At 38.9% G+C, this 19,798-nt stretch overlaps 1 pseudogene; it reads left to right on the top strand.

Annotated features, from left to right (window-relative positions):
* The first annotated feature begins 4,132 nt into the window (after positions 1–4,132).
* LOC126081575 (magnesium transporter NIPA2-like) overlaps positions 4,133–19,798 on the top strand; it is a 51,021-nt pseudogene continuing 35,355 nt past the window's right edge.

Raw genomic sequence — 19,798 nt, 5'->3', positions numbered from 1 at the left:
CTTGGAAGAAGTTCAGCTAGAATGCTCCTTAGAAGTGAGGGTGGCAAGACTTCATCTCACATACTTTGGACATATTATTAGGAGGGATCAGTCCCTGGAGAAGGACGTCATGCTTGGTAAAGTAGAGGGTCAGCAAAAGAGAGGAAGACCCTCAACAAGATGGATTGACACAGTGGCTACAGTAATAGGCTCAAACATTGCAACAATTGCTAGAGTGGTGCAGGGTCAGGTGCTGTTTTCATTCTGTTGTGCATAGAGTTGCTATGAGTTGGAACTGATCTGATGGCACCTAACAACAACAAGAACAAATGCCATTATTTCAGGCATTCTTGCCTGTCTATTCTGTTATTAGAAAGCTGAAGATATGCATAACCTACAACCCAGGAATTCTACTCCTAGGTATAGACACAAGAGAAAGGTGTGCATACATTTATCATGAAATATGTATTACAATATTCATAGTAGCTTTATTCATAATAAACCCAAAATGAAATTATCCAAACGCCTATCAACAGTAAAATGGTAAATAAACTGTAGTGCTTTCACACAATGGCATGCTATAGAGCAATGAGACTGAACAAATGGCAACAACATGGATGAATTTTACAAAGGTAAATCTTACAAACAAGCTGTTGAACGAAAACAGCTAGATACGAAAGAGTTCACACTACATTATTTCATTTAAAATGACAACAAAGCAGGTAAAATTAATCTCTGCTAATAGAAGTCAGGTTAGTAGCTACCCTAGGAGGGAGTAGAAACCAGAATGGGGACGAGGGGACTATTGAGGTCCTGGTAATACTGTGTTTCTTGCTCAGGGTGCTGGTTACGTGAGGGTGTTCAGCTTGTGAACTTTACAATTGTGATATATGTACTTTTCTATATGTAGATTTACATCCAATAAAATTAAAAATACTTGTCTGTGCCCAAACTTAACAACTTAAATATGCATGTCCACGCAAATATGCATATTAGTTATGTACTTGTCCATTATGAAGGGATTTGAAGGCCTTAAATAAATAAATAAATAAAGTGAGTTACTCTTCTTATCTACCAGCTGTAACTGGAAGCTGTGCCTTTAACTTGTTCTTTTCATGAGATATTATGTTAGTGCTTTCCCAGCAAACCATGCTAAGATCAGTAAAGGAATTATGTAAATACAATAGCCAGCCCTGATGAAACAGCGATCGTGTATCTTAGCAGCTGTGTGCTTCTGCTCATGACAGATAATTAGCCAGAAAATTGTTTGCATAATTATTTTATGGAGCATTTGGTGACTTAACCATTTAAATCTGAAGGTTGATCCAAAAGTCATTAAACAGTTTAAAATGGTAGAGATCACAGTTGGTGTTGTTTCAGCAAACTTAACAAAACCCAAATGGCTTCAGAATTCCATGGATCTCTTCTGTGTAACCAGCCATTGCAGCTGGCAGGTCCGAGCTAGCTTTTGCTTTTTTTAATTTAATTTTTTCCTCTTTAAAGGACATGTGCATCAACTCTTTTAAAATGATATACAACCAAAATGAGTTCTTGGGCCTGCCATTGCTCTTTCTGATTAGATGAAAGTATACATGAATCACTGCCTTAGTTATTGAATCCATGTGCTTCACTCCTTGTTTGTGAATAGGAAACACTGAGAAAGAGAAAGTCGAGAGAGGATGCAAAATGTGGGGAGGGGAGCAAAAGTGAAGTAGGGAAAATTGACCTTGGAGATTGGTTTGGGAAATTCTCCTGGCCCACAAAAAGTATTGTCAGCCTTATAACATTTTAATAACCTTTATACACATTACTAATGGCATAATAACAATATATTTGATGACATGATGCTTCAATAGGTAAAATTTTTAATTTTGTTTGTTTAGCTCAAGAAATTGATTCTGTGTATCTGGCAAGATGCTAAGGTAAGTCATTGATGGACTGACAGAGGCATGTTACCTGGTTATAGCATAGAGTTTGGGGCCCAAACACTTGCATTAAACTCTAATTAGGCCCCTCCCATAATATGTGACCTCTCAAAGCCTCAGTCCTTGCCTCTAAAATTAGAACACTGGAAGCAATTAGAGCGGTGCTTAAAGTTCACATTGGAATCAAACTGCATATGTTCATATCTTAGCTCTGCCTGTACTAGTTCTGTGACCTTGGACTAGTTGTCACTTAACCTCTCTGCATTTCTATTGCCTTGTTTGTAAGATGGGGCTAATTGTACCAGTACCTGTCTCATCTAGCAGTGGTTAAGCGCTTGGCTGCTAACTGAAAGGTCAGCAGTCTGAACCTACCAGTTGCTTAGTGGGAGAAGGAGCCACCCCCTGGCTCCTTCCATAAGGCTGGCTCCTTCCATAAGGATTTATGGTCTTGGGGAGGTGGGATGGAGCCAACATCATGCTGTGGACAGACATACCACACCATCCCTCTGCAGCAAAGACATGAAAAACTAAATTAAACAGTTAAAAACATCAGTCTAGGACCCCTAAGCATCAAATGAAGGGATAAAGAACTAGAGCAAATATCAAATGGAAGAAGAAACTGACAGAAAACAGAGAACAAGGAGAGATACAGAGTGGAGGTTCCCTGCCAAGTAACATAGCACAGGGTCATGATCTTGGAGCACAGTCAGCAACAGCCCCAGACAGGGAGTATAGGAAGGCAACTTCATGGAGCTTCCAACAGTAGACAGGCACATGGTAACCACAGATGCACATTTTCCTACCACTCACCCTTCTACTGCATTAGCCACCATCACTTCTTCCCAACGGGCCATGCCATATGCACTGCTTAGCTAGAGAAACACCATCCCGCCGCCAGCCCAGGTCCACCCCATCCCCACCCGCGGATCCTGACATGCCATTTTTTCCCCCTCTTTCTTTCTTTTCTTTCTGTCTCTCACCTAGTCCTCTATGCCACTTCCACCCCTCCCTGCCAGGCCACGCTATGCCACCGTGGCTAGATAGCCACCAGTCTGCTGCCACCCCAGGTCCACCCTCCCACCCATTGGCTCCCGCTGTGCTGCTATATATATATATTGCTTTCCTCTCTTTTCTTCCCCCCTACCCAGCCCCATAAGCCATCTCCCCTCATTTTCCACAGGACTCTGGGTCCACCCCACCCCACTCACAGGATCCCTCTGTGCTGACATTATTATTTTTTCTTTTTTCCTTTCATACTTTTCTTTCTCACTCCAACCTAGCCTCATAAGCCACCTCACCACCCCTGCTCTGGATGGCCCCTGCCACGCTACTGCAGATAGAGTGCCACCAGTGCACCAGCCCACTGCTGCCCCAAATCCACTTTGCCCCACATGATGGCACATCACACCACCATTTATTTTATTCTTTTTTTTTTTTTTACCTACCACCTAGCCCCATAAACCACTTCCCATCCCTTCCCACCAGCCCTCAGTTCTGCTTCACCACCACTTACCTTCCCCCACCGTGCAGCCGTTTTATTTATTTATTTATTTTCATTTTTAATTTATTTTTCTTTTTTTCTCTTTCTACCTCTTCTTTCACCCTCCCACATAGCTCTGTATGCCACTTCCCCATCTGCTGGACCCCACTGCACCACCACGGTTAGAGAGCCACTGGCTCATCAGCACACTCATGCCCCAGGTCCACGCCACCCTACCTGCAAACCCACCATGCTGCCATTTTTTCTTCTTTTTTTTCTGTATATCTTTCTCTTTCTTTTCTCTCTTTTCTATCCACCTCCCACCTAGCCCAGTACATCACTTCCCCTATCTTCCCACTGGCTCCTGGGTCTGCCTCGCCGGCACTGGGCAGCTCCCACCACACCATCAATTATTTTATTCTTTATTCTTTTTTTTCTGCTTCCTGCATAGCCGCATACACCACCTACACCCAGTTTTCACAAGCCATCAGGTCCACCTAGACCCACTCAGAGCTACCTTTCTTTCTTTCTTTCTCTCTCTTTTCTGTTCGTCCTGCCTACCACCTAGACCCATACACAACCCCTCTTCCCATCTGCCACAGTGGCCAGAGAGTTCCCAGTGCACAGACCTACCACTGCACCAGGTCTGTGCTACCCCACCCTCCCCCCACTCAAGTAGCTGCTGAACAGTAGGAAGCGAGTCCATACCACTCCCTATCTGACACCCTCACCTATCTGGCAAGAGACTATGGATCCTCCCAAATTGTTGGACAGCATTGGGAAGCAGACAGCACCCACCCAGTCCTCCCTCAGCCACCTCGCCAAACTAGTGTACAGCAAAGTGCACTTACCATGCCTGCTGCTGCCCTGCCCACTTGAAGAAGGTGGTGACAGCTATCATGCCCATAGACTAGCAAGCAGAAAAGCACACCTGGCCCACCCATCCTGACATATCAAAACAAAACAAGCAGGATTAGACAAATATACGATCAATAATAAAGAAATTATTACCTTAATGAATGTCTCAGAGACAGAAGACAATATCAAAACATATAGAAAAAATAAGGCAAGGCGGCTCCAGCAAGTGACCAAAATAAAGAATCAGATGACATTCCAGTAGAAGAAAAGGGAGTGGAACTACCCATTAAGGAATTCAAAAGACTAATATTTAGGGATCTCCAAGAGATTAGGAAAAAGATCAAGGTAAACACAAACAAAATCATGGAAAACATGGACAAAAACAATGAAAACATAGCCAAAATCAAGGAAAACAGAGACAAAGCAATTGAAGAATTGAGGAAAATAATACAAGAACAAAGAGTCAAAATGAATAATTAGAAATCAAATGAAAACAACAACTAGAAATGCAAAAGACAAACAACGAAATTTCAGAAATGGACAACTCATTAGAAGGTTTTAGGAGCAAATTTGAAACAATGGAAGACAGAATCAGAGACATTGAAGACAAATCCATGGATGCCACTTTGAGGAAAAATCTGAGACAGCAATGAAGAAAAACTAAGAATTACATGGGACACAATCAAAAGCAAAAATTGGCATGTGATTGGAGTTCCAGAACAGGTAGAGAAAATGCAAAACACAGAGAAGATTGTTGAATAATTTGCTGGCAGAAAACTTCCCAAATATCATGAAAGATGAAAAGCTGACCATCCAAGAAACTCGAAGAACCCCGTATAGGATAGGCTACGAAAGAAAGTCACCAAGATATATCATAATCACATTTGCCAAACCAGAGACAAAGAAAGAATCCCGAGAGCAGCTCAAGAAAAATGAAAAGTCACTTACAAAGGGGAACAATAAAATTAAGCTCTGGTTAAATCAGCAGAAACTATGCAGGCAAGAAGGAAGTGGGATGACATATACAAAATCTAGAAAGAAAAAACTGCTAACCAAGAATAATATATCCTGCAAAACTCTTTCAAATACAGTAGCAAATGAGGACATTTCTGGATAAACAGCAAACAAGGGAATTTGTAAAAACCAAACCAAACTTATAAGAAATATTAAAGAAAGTCCTTCAGTTAGAGAACCAACATCAGACAACAACCAGAGTCTAGAACACAGGACAGCATCAGCCAGATATCAACCTAGGTAAAGAACTCTCAATAATAAAACAAAGCTAAAAGACATAAAGCAAGGAAACAGAGGTGTCAGTCTGTAGATGATGACATCAAAACAATAAAAGGAGGAATAAACAGTGTAGGTAAAGGACTTTCAAATGGAGAGGAAGACAAGACAATATCAAGTAATAAAAGACTGGTTCAAACTTAGGGAGGCAAGGGTAAATTAGGTAACACAAAGAAAGTTAATAAGCCTACTCATCAGAATAAAAAAGAAGAAAAACATAAAAACTCAGTAAATACAAAATCTATAGTAACAAAAGAAAATCCACAAACAAAAGCAACTCAGCACAGGAAAGTAAGAGGAACAAAGAAAATGTTAGCACCAAAAAAAAAAAAAAAAAAAAAGCACAGCAATAAACTCATACCTATTGACAATCACACTGACTATAAGTGGCTTAAATATGCCTATAAAGAGACAGAGAGTGGAAGAATGGATTTAAAAAAGTACAAGAGACATCTTAGACACAAAGACATAAATATATTAAAAATCAAAGAACAAAAACAAATATGTCCAGAAAATAGTAACCAAAAAAGGGCAGGAGTGGCAATACTAATGTCAGATAAAATAGATCTTAAGACAAAATCAACCATAAAAGACAAGGAAGGACATTATATAATGATCAATGGGACAATCCACCAAGAAGACATAACCTTAATAAATATTGATGCACCCAACGACAGGACTCCAAAATACATGAAACAAATTCTAACAGCACTGAAAAGAGAAATAAACAGTTCCACAATAATGTTAGGAGGCTTCAACACACCACTCTTGGTAAAGGAAAGAACATCTAGAAAGAAACTCAACAAAGATACAGAAGATCTAAAGGCCAAATTCAAACAACTTGGCCTCAGAGGCATATATAGAACATTCTACCCAACAGCAGCAAAGTATACATTCTTTTCCAATGTACTTGGAACATTCTCCAGGATAGACCACATTTTAGGCCACAAGGCAACCCTCAATAAAACCCCAGACATTGAAATAATACAAAGCATCTTTCCTGATGACAACAACATAAAAGTAGAAATCAATAACAGGAAGATGAAGAAAAAAAATCACTTACATGGAAACAGAATAACACCTTGCTTAAAAACATCTAGGCAATACAAGAAATCAAAGAGAAACAAATTTCCTAGAATCAAATGATAATGAAAACACATCATACCAAAACCTTTGGGACACAGCAAATGCAGTGCTCAGAGGTCAATGTATAACAATAAATGCACATATCAAAAAAGAAGAGCAGGACAAAATCAAAACACTAGTACTACAACTCAAAGAGAAAAAGAACAGCAAAAAAAAAAAAAAAAAAACCCAAAATGCACAGCTATAAAAAGAAATGAAATAATAAAGATTAAAGCAGAAATAAATGAAGTAGAGAACAGGGAAACAATAGAAAGAATCAATACAACTAAAAGTTGGTTCATTGAAAAGACTAACAAAATTGAGAAACCATTGGCAAACTGACAATAGAAAAACAGAAGAGGAAGCAAATAACCCACATAAGAAATGAGACTGGGGGCATTACAACAGATCCAACTGAAGTAAAAAGGATCATAACAGAATACTTTGAAAAACTGTACTCCAACAAATGTAAGAAGCTAGAGGAACTTGACAAATTTCTGGAAAAACACTACTTAAACTAACACAAACTGAGAGAAACCCATAATAAGAGAAGAGATTGAAGAAGTAATAAAAATAAATAAATAAAAACTCCCCTGCAAAAAAATCCTGGCCTGGATGGCTTCGCTGGAGAATTCTACCTAACATTCATATATCTCACACCAGTACTACTCAGACTATTTCAGAGCATAGAAAAGGAAGGGGTACTCCTGGATTCATTCTATGAAGCCAGCATAATCCTGATACCAAAGCCAGGAAAAACACCATAAAAAAAGAAAATTAGAGACCAAAATATCTAGTGAATATAGATGCAAAAATTGTCAACAAAATTCTAGCCAATAAAATTCAGTATCATATAAAAAAAAATACACCACGACCAAGTGAGATTCATACCAGGAATGCTCAACATTAGAAAATCAATCAACATAAGCCACCATATAAATAGAACAATAGAAAAGAATTACCTGATCATCTCAATCAATACAGAAAAGGCATTGTTATAGTCCAACACCCATTCTTGATTAAAAAAACACTCAAAAAAATAGGAATAGAACAGAAATTCCTCAACATAATAAAGGGCATCTATACAAAACCAATAGCCAACATCATTCTCAATGGGGAGAGGCTGAAAGTATTCCACAGGAAAATGGGAAAAAGACAAGGATGCCCTTTATCATCACTCCTATTTAACATTGTGCTGGAAGAGCTAGCTAGAGCAATAAGGCAAGAAAAAGAAATAAAGATCATCCAAATTGGAAAGGAAGAAGTAAAACTATCCCTATTCACAGATGATATGATCCTATATGTAGAGAACCCAAAGGTTTCACAGGAAAACTACTGAACTAATAGAAAGATTGAGCAGAGTAGCAGGATACAAGATTCAACATACAAAAATCAGTTGGATTCCTATACACCAACAAGGAGAACTTTGGAAAAGAAATCAGGAAAACAATACCATTTATAATAGTCCTTAAAAAGATAAAATACTTAGAAATAAATCTAATCAGAGACATAAAAGACCTATGGGAAGAAAACTACAAAACATTATCACAAGAGACTTAAGTAAATGGAAAAACATACCATGCTCATGGATAGGAAGGCTCAACATTGTGAACATGTCAATTCTATCCAAAGTGATCTACAGATACAATGCAATCTCGATCCAAATATCAACAGCATTCTTTAATGAGATGGAAAAAGTAATCACCAACTTTATATGGAAAGGAAAGAGTACTGGATAAGCAAAACATTATTGAAGAAAAAAAAAAAAGTAGGAGGTCTCACACTACCTGATCTCAGAACCTACCATTCAGCCACGGTAGTTAAAACAGCCTGTTACTGGTACAACAATGGACACATTGACCAAAAGAACAAAATCGAGTACCCAGACATAAATCTATCTGCTTATTGTCACCTGATCTTTGACAAAGTCAATCAAATAAAGACTGTCTTTTTAACAAGTTAAAAAAAAAAAACCCAAACCCAGTGCCGTTGAGTCAATTCCGACTCATATCGGCCCTAACAAATGGTGCTGGCAAAACACATGTCCATATGTAAAATAATGAAAGAAGACCCACGCCTCACACCATACACAAAAACTAACTCAGAATGGATCAAAGACCTAAATATAAAACCTAAAATGATAAAGATCATGGAAGAAAAAAAAATAGGGACAATGCGAGGGGCCCTAATACATAGCATAAATTCAATACAAACCATAACTAACAATGTACAAACACCAGAAGACAAACTAGATAACTGGGAGCTCCTAAAAACAGTTGAGCTCATCAAAAGACTTCACGAAAAGAGTGAAAAGAGAGCCTACAGACTGGGAAAAAATTTTGGCTATGACATATCCGACAAGGATCTGACCTCTAAAATTTATAGAATACATCTCAATAACAAAACGACAAATAATACAATTAAAAAATAGGCAAAGAATATGAACAGACACTTCACCAAAGAAGACACTCAGGCAGCTAACAGACACTTGAGGAAATGTTTGAGATCATTAGCCATGAGAGCAATGAAAACCAAAACTACAAAGGGATACCATTTCGCCCGGGCATTACCGATATGAATTCAAAAAAACAGAAAATAACAAATGATGGAGAGGTTATGGGGAGACTGGAACTCTTATTCACTGCCAGTGGGAAAGTAAAATGGTACAACCACTGTGAAAAATGATGTGGTGCCTCCTTAAAAAGTTGTAAATAGAAATACTATATGATCCAGCAATCCCATGCCTAGGAATATATCCTAGAGAAATAAGAGCTGTCACGGGAATAGACATGTGCACATCCATAACCACTGCAGCATTATTCACAATAGCAAAAAGATGGAAACAACCTAAGTGCCCATCAACAGATGAATGGAGAAACCAATTATGGCACCTACACACAATGGAATATTAAGCAATGAAAAAAGGCAATGATGAATCCACAAAACATCTCACAATATGGATGAATCTGGAGGGCATTATGCTGAGTGAAATAAGTCAATCACAAGAGGACGAATTTTATATGAGATCACTATAAAAATCCAAGAAAAGGTTTACACACAAAAACAATCTTTGATGGTTACAAAGGAGGGAAGAGGTGAGGTGGGGAAATCACTAACCAGATGATAGACAAGTGTTAACTTTGATGAAAGGAAAGACAACAGGCAATATTGGGGAAGTAAGCACAACTTGACCAAGGCAAAGTCACAGAAGCTTCCCAGATACATCCAAACAGCTTGAGAGATGGAGTTACTGGGGCTAAGGGCTGGGGACCAGGGTCTCAGGGTCTCTAGGTCAATTGGCATAACATAGTTCATAAAGAAAATGCTCTGCATCCTACTTTGGTGAGTAGTGTCTCGAGTCTTCAAAGCTTGTGAGCAGCTGTCTAAGTTATGTCTACTGGTTCCATTACCTTCAGAGCCGAGGAGAATGAAGAAAATGAAAGACACGAGAAAAACATCAGCCCACAGGAACCACAGCCTCTATCAGCCTGGGCCCAGAACTAGACAGTGCCTGGCTACCCCCACCAACTGTTTTGACAGGGAATACAATAGAGGATTTCATGCAGAACAGGGGGGAGCGGGGAATGTAGAACAAAATTCAAATTCACAAAAAAAAAAAAAAAAAGACTAGACTTACAGGTCTGACAGAGATTGGAGGAACCCCCGAGACTATTGCCCCGACATCCTCCTAACTCAGAACTGAAGCCACTCCCAAAGTCCACCTTTCAGCCAAAGATTAGACAGGCCTATAAAACGATGACACACAGGAGGAATGTGCTTCTTAGTTCAATCAAGTATAAGAGACCAAATGGGCAACACCTGCCCCAATCAAAGACAAAAAGGCAGGAAGGGACAGGAAACTTGAATGAACACAGGAACCCAGGGTGTAAAGGGAAAGGGGGAGTGTGCTGACACATGTGAAGATCGCAACTAATGTCAGAAACAATTTTTGTGTAAGTTTTTGAATGAGAAACTAATTTGTACTATAAACTTTCACCTAAAAGACAATAAAATTAAGACAAAAGAAAGATCTAGCCTCGGAAACCCTATGGTACAGTTCCACCCTGTCCTATAGGTCCCTGTGAGTCGGAATCAACTCAACGGCGGTGGGTTTTTGGTGTTGTCTCATCTGCTGGTTGAGGATGAGTTAAGCATGTATGCGATGTGCTTAGAACTGCCCGCCACAGAAGAAGCACTTTACAAGTGATGGCTACTGTTGTTATTTCTGCGGTTGTTTGAGACATAAAAATAGCACTTTGTATGTGAAAGTGCTACTTGAGATGTAAATCCTAGAAAAGCTGATTCCCACAATCCTGTTATTTCCTGATGATGACCCATTCACAATTCTGTAGGGAACAGGTCAGAAGTAATTCAAAATCAAATTTGCTAAGCTCAAGTTCTAGTTAGTGCCCCTATGGGAGAACACCCAGCTGCATAAAACCAAACCAAACCCGTTGCTGTCAAGTCAGTTCTGACTCATAGCGGCTCTAAAAAAAAAAAAAAAAAAAAAGGCACCATCAATTAATTAAGCCTTCACAGAGAGCCCACTGCAGACAGAGCTCAGCTGGAAGATAGTGGCTGAACAGTGAAGTCCAGGGAAAGAACAAAAGATATGCAACCATTTCTCAAGAAACAGAGAGTCTGCCGTTTTAAAACTACCCCTCGAGAGTGACTGTTAATTGGTACCGGCTTTCTTTTGGGGTGATAAAAACGTTCTAAAATTGTGTGTGGGATTGTTGCACAACTCTGTGAATACACTAACAACCATGGATTTGTACACTTTAAATGGGTGAATAATCTGATATGTGAGTTGCATCTCAATAGAGTTATTTCAAAACAAAACAAAACTATCCCTTGAACTTCAATTCATACCACAGTTTTCTCAAAAAAAAAAAAAAAAAAAATTTAAAAGCGAATGCATTTGCCTGCTTCTGGAGTGGAGTGTGGCGGCTGGCTCAATGCTAGGCTCAGCAGCTTCAGCACTGGCCACCTAAATGACTCTGGCAGGTATCTGCAGGCCCTGGCAGCTTAATAGCCGCACAGGACCCTGGGCAGACAGAAAAGAATGTCAATTTCTTTCTTCCCTGCCACTCCCCACCAACTCCTATTTCTTTCTGAGTAAGAAAGCACAATTTGGAAGAAAAAGGCCAACTGCATTTTTTTTAAGGATGTATTCCCACTGCCCCTGTCAGACATAGGGGTGGGCTATCCCTCCACATTCACAGGGTAGGAATTGGAGGGGAAAGGAGCTGGGGTGAGCACCCACAGGACCATGGTGGGAAGACCCCCAAATGGGCAGGGACTTCTCCTGAGAGGTGTCTGTAGTCCTTATGGTACAACTTTTCCCAAGCTGTTTGCATTTTTGTAGGTCTCTTCAAGAGTAAAAAGCCTGAATTCTCACATGGTGACAGGAGACCTTCTTTTCCTTTCCAATGGCCCCCTACTGACCCTCACTCTAGTCCACGAGTTCAGACTCAGGGCTCAAAGCTTAAGTTCCTGCCAGAGAGGAAAGTTAGCGATTTCCAATGTAAACAATAAGAAGCCGTCGTAAAGAGATCTACAGACATGAAAAAACTAAAGCTCTGCAAACCCCTTCCCCCCCAAACCAACCACCAGCCTGCATTCTCAGGGATGGGAATAAGACGGGGAAAGGAGATTTTCTGGAGGCTGGCACTGAGCCAGTTTGTCCCAACTGCCAGCCTGGAGGGCTGTTTAAAAGATTTCTCTCCCAGTGGGAAAGGAAGGAATCTTTAAAGACAGAGAGAGCTCCAGAGACACCCAGAGAGAACAAGGCTATGTCATGGGCTTCCTCCTATGCCTCAAAGTGTACCCTTCTCATATATGGCTTTCTAGGGAGACGAGCTTTAATTAACAGTATATCTGTGTTCTTTTTAGCCAAAAGTTACCAAAAGGGGCGAGTTTGATAATATTTTTAAATCTTGAATATAAATCTAGTGGGTCAAAGTTTGAGGAGAAGCCTGATACTTACATAGTCTCAAAATATCTCCTTACAAGATTTTTATTATGAAGAGAAAAATAGCATCACAGGAATAAGACAAATTGACATCCAGGGCCTCCTGATACGATACACTAAGAAAGACTTAACATGTCTTCTGTGCCATTCCTGCTGAAAGGCATAACCTGAAAATGGTTATGAGGAAACATCAGACGACCCCAATTAGGGGACATTCTGCAAAATAACTGGCCTATAGCCTTCAAAAATATCAAGGTGCTGAGATGCAAAGAAAGACTGAGGAACAGTTAAAGATTGAAGGAAACTTAGTTGCTGTAGAGTTGATTCTGAGTCAGAGACCAAATACAATGCCTGATCCTGGATTGGATCCTTTTGTCATAAAGTCTATCATTTGGACGAGTGGTGAAATTTGAATAAGGTCTGAGGAATAGATAATAGTGTTGTAGTGGTGTTAATTTCCTGATTATGGTAATTGTACTGTGTTTATGTAAAAAATACATACTGAAGTATTTAGGAGTAAAGAAGCGTCAGCTCTGCAACTAGCTCTCAAATGGTTTAGAAAATAGTAATGATTATAATTATATATAATTAGAGAGAGAGAATGGGGAAGCAAATGTGCTAAAATGTTGAGATTTAAGGAATCTGGGAGAGGGTATATAAGAATCATTTGTACTCTTATTGCAACTTTCCTGAAAGTTTGATATTATTTTAAATAATACCATTTAAAAAACATTAAATTTCCAAAAGAAAAAAAAATGAAATAAATCCTACGTGGGACACTGCTCTGACTTTTGTATGTAGAAAAAGGGAGGATGCTGATTTGGATAAAGAGCTACTTAATGGAGGCTCCACATTCTGGACTCTATTCCGGCTGGAATTTTGGAATTCCAGAGAAGGCTCTTTAACGAGACTGCTCTGCGGGTTGCAAACCGTCCCTTCCCAAAGGAAGCCAAACTGTTTCATGGTCAGGAGAATGTGAAACACTCCCTTGACACTGAACATTTGGAAATAATATCTAATGTGTGATAGAGAGGCCAGGGACCCTGTCCAAGGATATTATTTCCCATCCTCCTTCTGTGTGAGGCATTGAAGAGCTGTTGTTTTGGGTTATTAAGATAATGAGATGCAGATGAGAACTTAAATTACAATGCTATAGACTCGAAACTTATTCTTACTCTCTGCTACCCCCTCCCTCTTCCTGTCCAATTTTCTTTTTATCTGTTTTATGTTTACTAGAAGAAGGTCATTAACTGCTAGTCCCAAGACACTATAGGAAGAACCTTACGACTTTGTAATTCATAGTTTCCATCATCTATCATTTGCCAACTGCTTTTAGGAACTTCAATATCACAGCATCGCCCATCCCCAAGTTTTGTTTCTAATTGGTGAATGGAAAGAAATAGAAAAGGAAAGGAAGGGAAGGAAAGAGAAAGGAAGAGAAGTAACAAGTGATTACACCAATATCATTTAACTCTCACACAGTCTTAGAACGTAGGTACTAACATCCAGTGACAGAAGGAGACAGAAGTTCAGAGAGGTGAAGAAACTCCCCAATGCCATACAACTCATAAGGGGCAGAATAGAGGTTCTACATCCAGGTTTGTCTAATTCTGGGACTATTTCCACTCTACCATTTAATACTAATGAAATCTGATTTGTTCGTTTCTCTTTAAAAATAGCATTGTGTTCTACTTAAAGGGAGATTACATAGCAAAAGCATAGAAACCTTACAGAAAAAACACAGTAAAAAATCCATTAATCCTATCACCCACAGTGTGATGGTTAACGTTCTGTGTCAGCTTGGCTGGGTCATGATTCTCAGTGATTTGGCAGTTGTCCAATGATGTAGTTTGACAGTTATGTAATGATGTACTTATCCTCCATTTTGTGATATTATGTAATCCATGATGCAGTCTGATAGGATCAGCCAATCAGTTGTAAAGAAAGTTTCCTCAAGGGTGTGGCCTGCATCCAATATATATGGGTGTTCTGGCAAAGCTCACTGACTTTTGCTCACTCTGGATCCTGCATCTGGCTGGTCATCATCTGACTTCCAGTTCTTGGGACTTGAGCCAGTGACCTGCTGTACTGCCTGCTGATTTGGGGACTTGTTGCCCTCTGAGCCTGTGAGCTATCGGTCTGCTGTCTGACCTGCTGATCTTGGATTTGTCAGCCTCTGTGGCAATGTGAGTCAGGAGAAGCCTCCAATCTGATGCCTGACCCACAGACTTGGGACTTGTCAGCCTCTACCACTGTGTGAGCCATTTCCTTGAGATAATCTCTCTCTATATATACAAACGAGTTACTGGTGTTGTTTCTCTAGAGAACACAGCCTAAGACACACAGTCAACTGTTTGTGTTCTTGATTGTTTTAATTTAAAAAAATCATTTGCAAATAAAATTTTTGGGTAAAGACTTAAAAACAAATTTTGTGTCTGGCAGTGTTATGATAAATCAATACACAATTATTTTTCTATATTCTTATACTATCATGTGTACCATAAATAAATTTTTAGAAACTAAAAAAAAAAAAAATCTAAATTTCCTTTCTGTATATCTTCAGTAGTAAGATATTTTTCTTAATAATCCTTCAAAATCATGGCCTCACTGAGATGAATTATATGGGACAATTCATACATCTTGCAACTTGCTAAAAATGATAAAATTAAAGTTTATATAAATACAAAAGACGTTGATAGTGGCAAGTGATAATCACAGTCCATTCTTGATCTTCAGCGGCTTTACGTCTGTTTCATCAGATTTATTTTTACTTCCTATTTTAAGTACCAAGTCCTAGAGAAACTAAACAAAGCATCTTCTCTGACCATAAAGCCATAAAACTGGAAGTCAATAACAGAAAAAATCAAGGAAAAGAAATCAAACACATGGAAACTGAACAACACTTTGCTTAAAAACAATTGGATTATAGAACAAATTAAGGATGGAATAAATAAGTTCATTGAATCCAGTGAGAATGAAAACACTTCCTATCAGAACCTTTGGGACACAGACAGAGTAGTGCTCAGAGGTCGATTTATATCAATAAATGCACACATACAAAAAGAAGAAAGGGCCAATATCCAAGAATTATCACTACAACTTCAACAAATAGAGAGCAACAAAAGAAACCCTCAGGCACCAGAAGAAAACAAATAACAAAAATTAGAGCAGAATTAAATGAAATGGAGAACAGGAAAACAATTGAAAGAGTTAACAAGACCAAAAACTGGTTCTTTGAAAAGATAACAAAATTGATAAACCATTGGCCAGACTGACAAAAGAAAAACAGGAGATGAAGCAAATAACCCGAATAAGAAATAAGATGGGCGATATCACAACACACCAAACTGAAATTAAAAGAATCGTAACAGAATACTAAGAAAAATTATACTCTAACAAATTTGAAAACCTAGAGGAAATGGACAAATTTCTAGAAACATATTACCTACCTAAACTAACACAAACAGAGGCAGAACAAACAGCTAAATAAACCCGTAACAAAAGAAGACATTGAAAAAGTAATTTAAAAACTCTCAACAAAAAAAAGCCCTCACCCAGACGGCTTCACTGGAAAATTCTACCAAACTTTCAGAGAAGGGTTAACACCACTACTATTAAAGGTATTTCAGAGCAGAGAAAAGGATGGAATACTCCCAAACTCATTCTATGAGGCCAGCATAACCCTGATACCAAAACCAGGCGAAGACTCCACAAAAAAAAAAAAAAGAAAATTAGAGACCAATATCTCTCATGAACTTAGATGCAAAAATCCTCAACAAAATTTTGGCCAATAGAATTCAACAACATATCAAAAAAAAAATTATAATTCACCGTGACCAAGTGGGATTCATACCAGGTATGCAGAGATGGTTCAACATTAGAAAAACAATCCATGTAATCCATCACATAAATAAAACAAAAGACAAGAACCACATGATCTTATCAATTGATGCAGAAAAGGCATTTGACAAAGTTCAACACCCATTCATGATAAAAACTTTCAGCAAAATAGGAATAGAAGGAAAACTTCTAAACACGATAAAGGGCATTTATACAAAGCCAACAGCCAATATCACCCTAAACAGAGAGAGACTGAAAGCATTCCCCTTGAGAATAGGAACCAGACAAGGATGTCCTTTATCACCACTCTTATTCAACATTGTGCTAGAGTCTTAGCCAGAGCAATTAGGCTAGATAAAGAAATAAAGGGCATCCAGATTGGCAAAGAACAAGTAAAGGTATCTCTGTTTGCAGATGACATGATCTTATACACAGAAAAACCTAAAGAATCCTCAAGAAAACTACTAAAACTAATAGAAGAGTTTAGCAGAGTATCAGGATACAAGATAAACATACAAAAATCAGTTGGATTCCTCTACATCAACAAAGAGAACATCGAAGAGGAAATCACCAAATCAATACCATTTACAATAGCCCTGAAGAAGATAAAATACTTAGGAATAAATCTAACCAGAGACCTAAAAGACCTATACAAAGAAAACTACAAGACACTACTGCAAGAAACCAAAAGAGACCTACATAAGTGGAAAAAACATACTTTGCTCGTGGATAGGAAGACTCAACATTGTAAAAGTGTCTATTCAACCCAAAGCAATCTACAGATAAAATGCTATCCAAATACCAGTGACATTTTTTAATGAGGTGGAGAAACAAATCATCAACTTCATATGGAAGGGAAAGAGGCTCCAGATAAATAAAGCATTGCTGAAAAAGAAGAACAAAGTCGGAGGCCTCACACTGCCTGATTTTAGAACTTATTACACTGCCACAGTAGTCAAAACAGCCTGGCACTGGTACAACAGATACATAGACCAATGGAACAGAATTGAGAATCCAGACATAAATGAATCCACATATGAACAGCTGATATCTGACAAAGCCCCAAAGTCTGTTAAAAGGGGAAAAGACAGTCTCTTCAACAAATGGTGCTGGCATAACTGGTTATCCATCTGCAAAAAAATGAAACAAGACCCATACCTCTTACCATGTGCAAAAATGAACTAAAAATGGATCAAAGACCTAAATATAAAGTCTAAAATGATAAAGATCATGGAAAAAAAATAGGGACAATACTAGGAGCCCTAATACATGGCATAAACAGCATAAAAAACATTACTAACATTGTACAAACACCAGAAGAGAAATTAGATAACCGGGAGCTCCTAAATGTTAAACACCTATGCTCATCCAAAGACTTCGCCAAAAGAGTAAAAAGATTACCTGCAGACTGGGAAAAAGTTCTTAGCGATGACATTTCCAGTCAGCATCTGATCTTTAAAATCTACGTGATACTGCAAAAACTCAGCAACAAAAAGACAAATAACCCAATTAAAAAATGGGCAAAGGATATGGACAGGCACTTTACCAAAGAAGACATTCAGGCTGCTAACAGATACATGAGGAAATGTTCATGATCATTAGCCATTACAGAAATGCAAATCAGAACTACAATGAGATTCCATATCACCCCAACAAGGCTGGCATTAATCCAAAAAACACAAAATAACTGATGTTGTAGAGGTTGTGGAGAGACTGGAGCACTTATACACTGCTGGTGGGAACGTAAAATGGTACAATCTCTTTGGAAATCAATTTGGCACTTCCTTAAAAATCCAGAAATAGAACTGCCATACAACTCAGCAATTCCACTCCTTGGAATATACCCTAAAGAAATAAAAGCCTTCACACAAACAGATATATGCACACCCAAGTTTATTGCAGCACTGTTTACAATAGCAAAAAGATGGATGCAACCAAGGTGCTCATCAACAGATGGATGGATGAATAAATCATGGTATATTCACACAATGGAATACTATGCAACGATTAAGAACAACGATGAATCCGTGAAACATTTCATAACATGGAGGAATCTGGAAGGCATTAGGCTGAGTGAAATTAGTCAATTGCAAAAGGACAAACATTGTAGGAGACCACTATTATAAGAACTAGAAAAATAGTTTAAGCAGAAGAAAATATTCTTTGATGGTTACGAGGGCGGGGAGGGAGGGAAAGGGATATTCACTAAGTAGATAGTAGACAAAAGTTTTTTTAGGTGAAGGGAAGGGCAACACATAACACAGGGATAGTCAGTACAACTGGACTAAACCAAAATCAAAGAAATCTCCTCAGTACATCCAAAAGATTTGAAGGCCAGAGTAGCAGGGACAGGGGTCTGGGGACCATGGTTTCAGAACATCTAGGTCAATTGGCATAACAAAATGTATTAAGAAAATGGTCTGCATTCCACTTTGGTGAGGGGCGTCTGGGCTCTTAAATGCTAGCAAGCGGCCATCTAAGATGCATAAATTGGTCTCAACCCATCTGAAGCAAAGGAGAATGAAGAACACCAAAGACACAAGGTAAATATGAGCCCAAGAGACAGAAAGAGCCATATAAACCAGAGACTCCATCAGCCTGAGACCAGAAGAACTAGATGGTGCCTGGCTACCACCAATCACTGCCCTGACAGGGAACACAACAGAGGATCCCTGATGGAGCAGGAGAACAGTGGGATGCAGATCTTAAATTCTCATAAAAACACCAGGCTTAATGGTTTGACTGAGACTGGAGGAACCCTGACAGTCATAGTCCCCAGACCCCTTGATAGCCCAAGATTGGAACCATTCCCGAAATCAACTCTACAGACAGGAATTGGCCTGGACCATAAGACAGACAATGATGTTGGTGAGAAGTGAATTTCGTGGCTCAAGTAGACACATGAGACTATGCGGGTGACTCCCATCTGGTGGTGAGAAGAGAAGAAGAGGGGGACAGGAGCTGGTTGAAAGGACATGGGGAATACAGGGTGGAGAGGAGGAATGTGCTGTCTCATTAAGGGGAGAGCAGCTGGGAGTGCATGGTGGGGTGGGTATGGCTTTTGGTATGAGAGACTGACTTGATTTGTAAATTTTCATCTAAAGCACAATAAATAAATTTTAAAAAAAGAAAGAAAGAAAATATAGCTCCATAGACCAATCCCAGAGTGCTGTCAAGGTTTTAATAAGATATGAAAGATAAATGAAAATTCATGTGTATTATTGCATATTATAAAATTATTAATAACACGGGCTTGAGTTATATTGTTCTAGGTTTGAACTGTAGGACCAACACTTTCTGGCTGTATGACCTTAGACAAGTTACCTA

This window comes from Elephas maximus, chromosome 8 (genome assembly GCF_024166365.1).
Source record: "Elephas maximus indicus isolate mEleMax1 chromosome 8, mEleMax1 primary haplotype, whole genome shotgun sequence".
Classification (NCBI taxonomy): Eukaryota; Metazoa; Chordata; class Mammalia; order Proboscidea; family Elephantidae; genus Elephas; species Elephas maximus.
The sequence above is the reverse complement of the archived record's forward strand: the minus strand, read 5'-3'. Positions and strand labels throughout refer to the sequence as shown.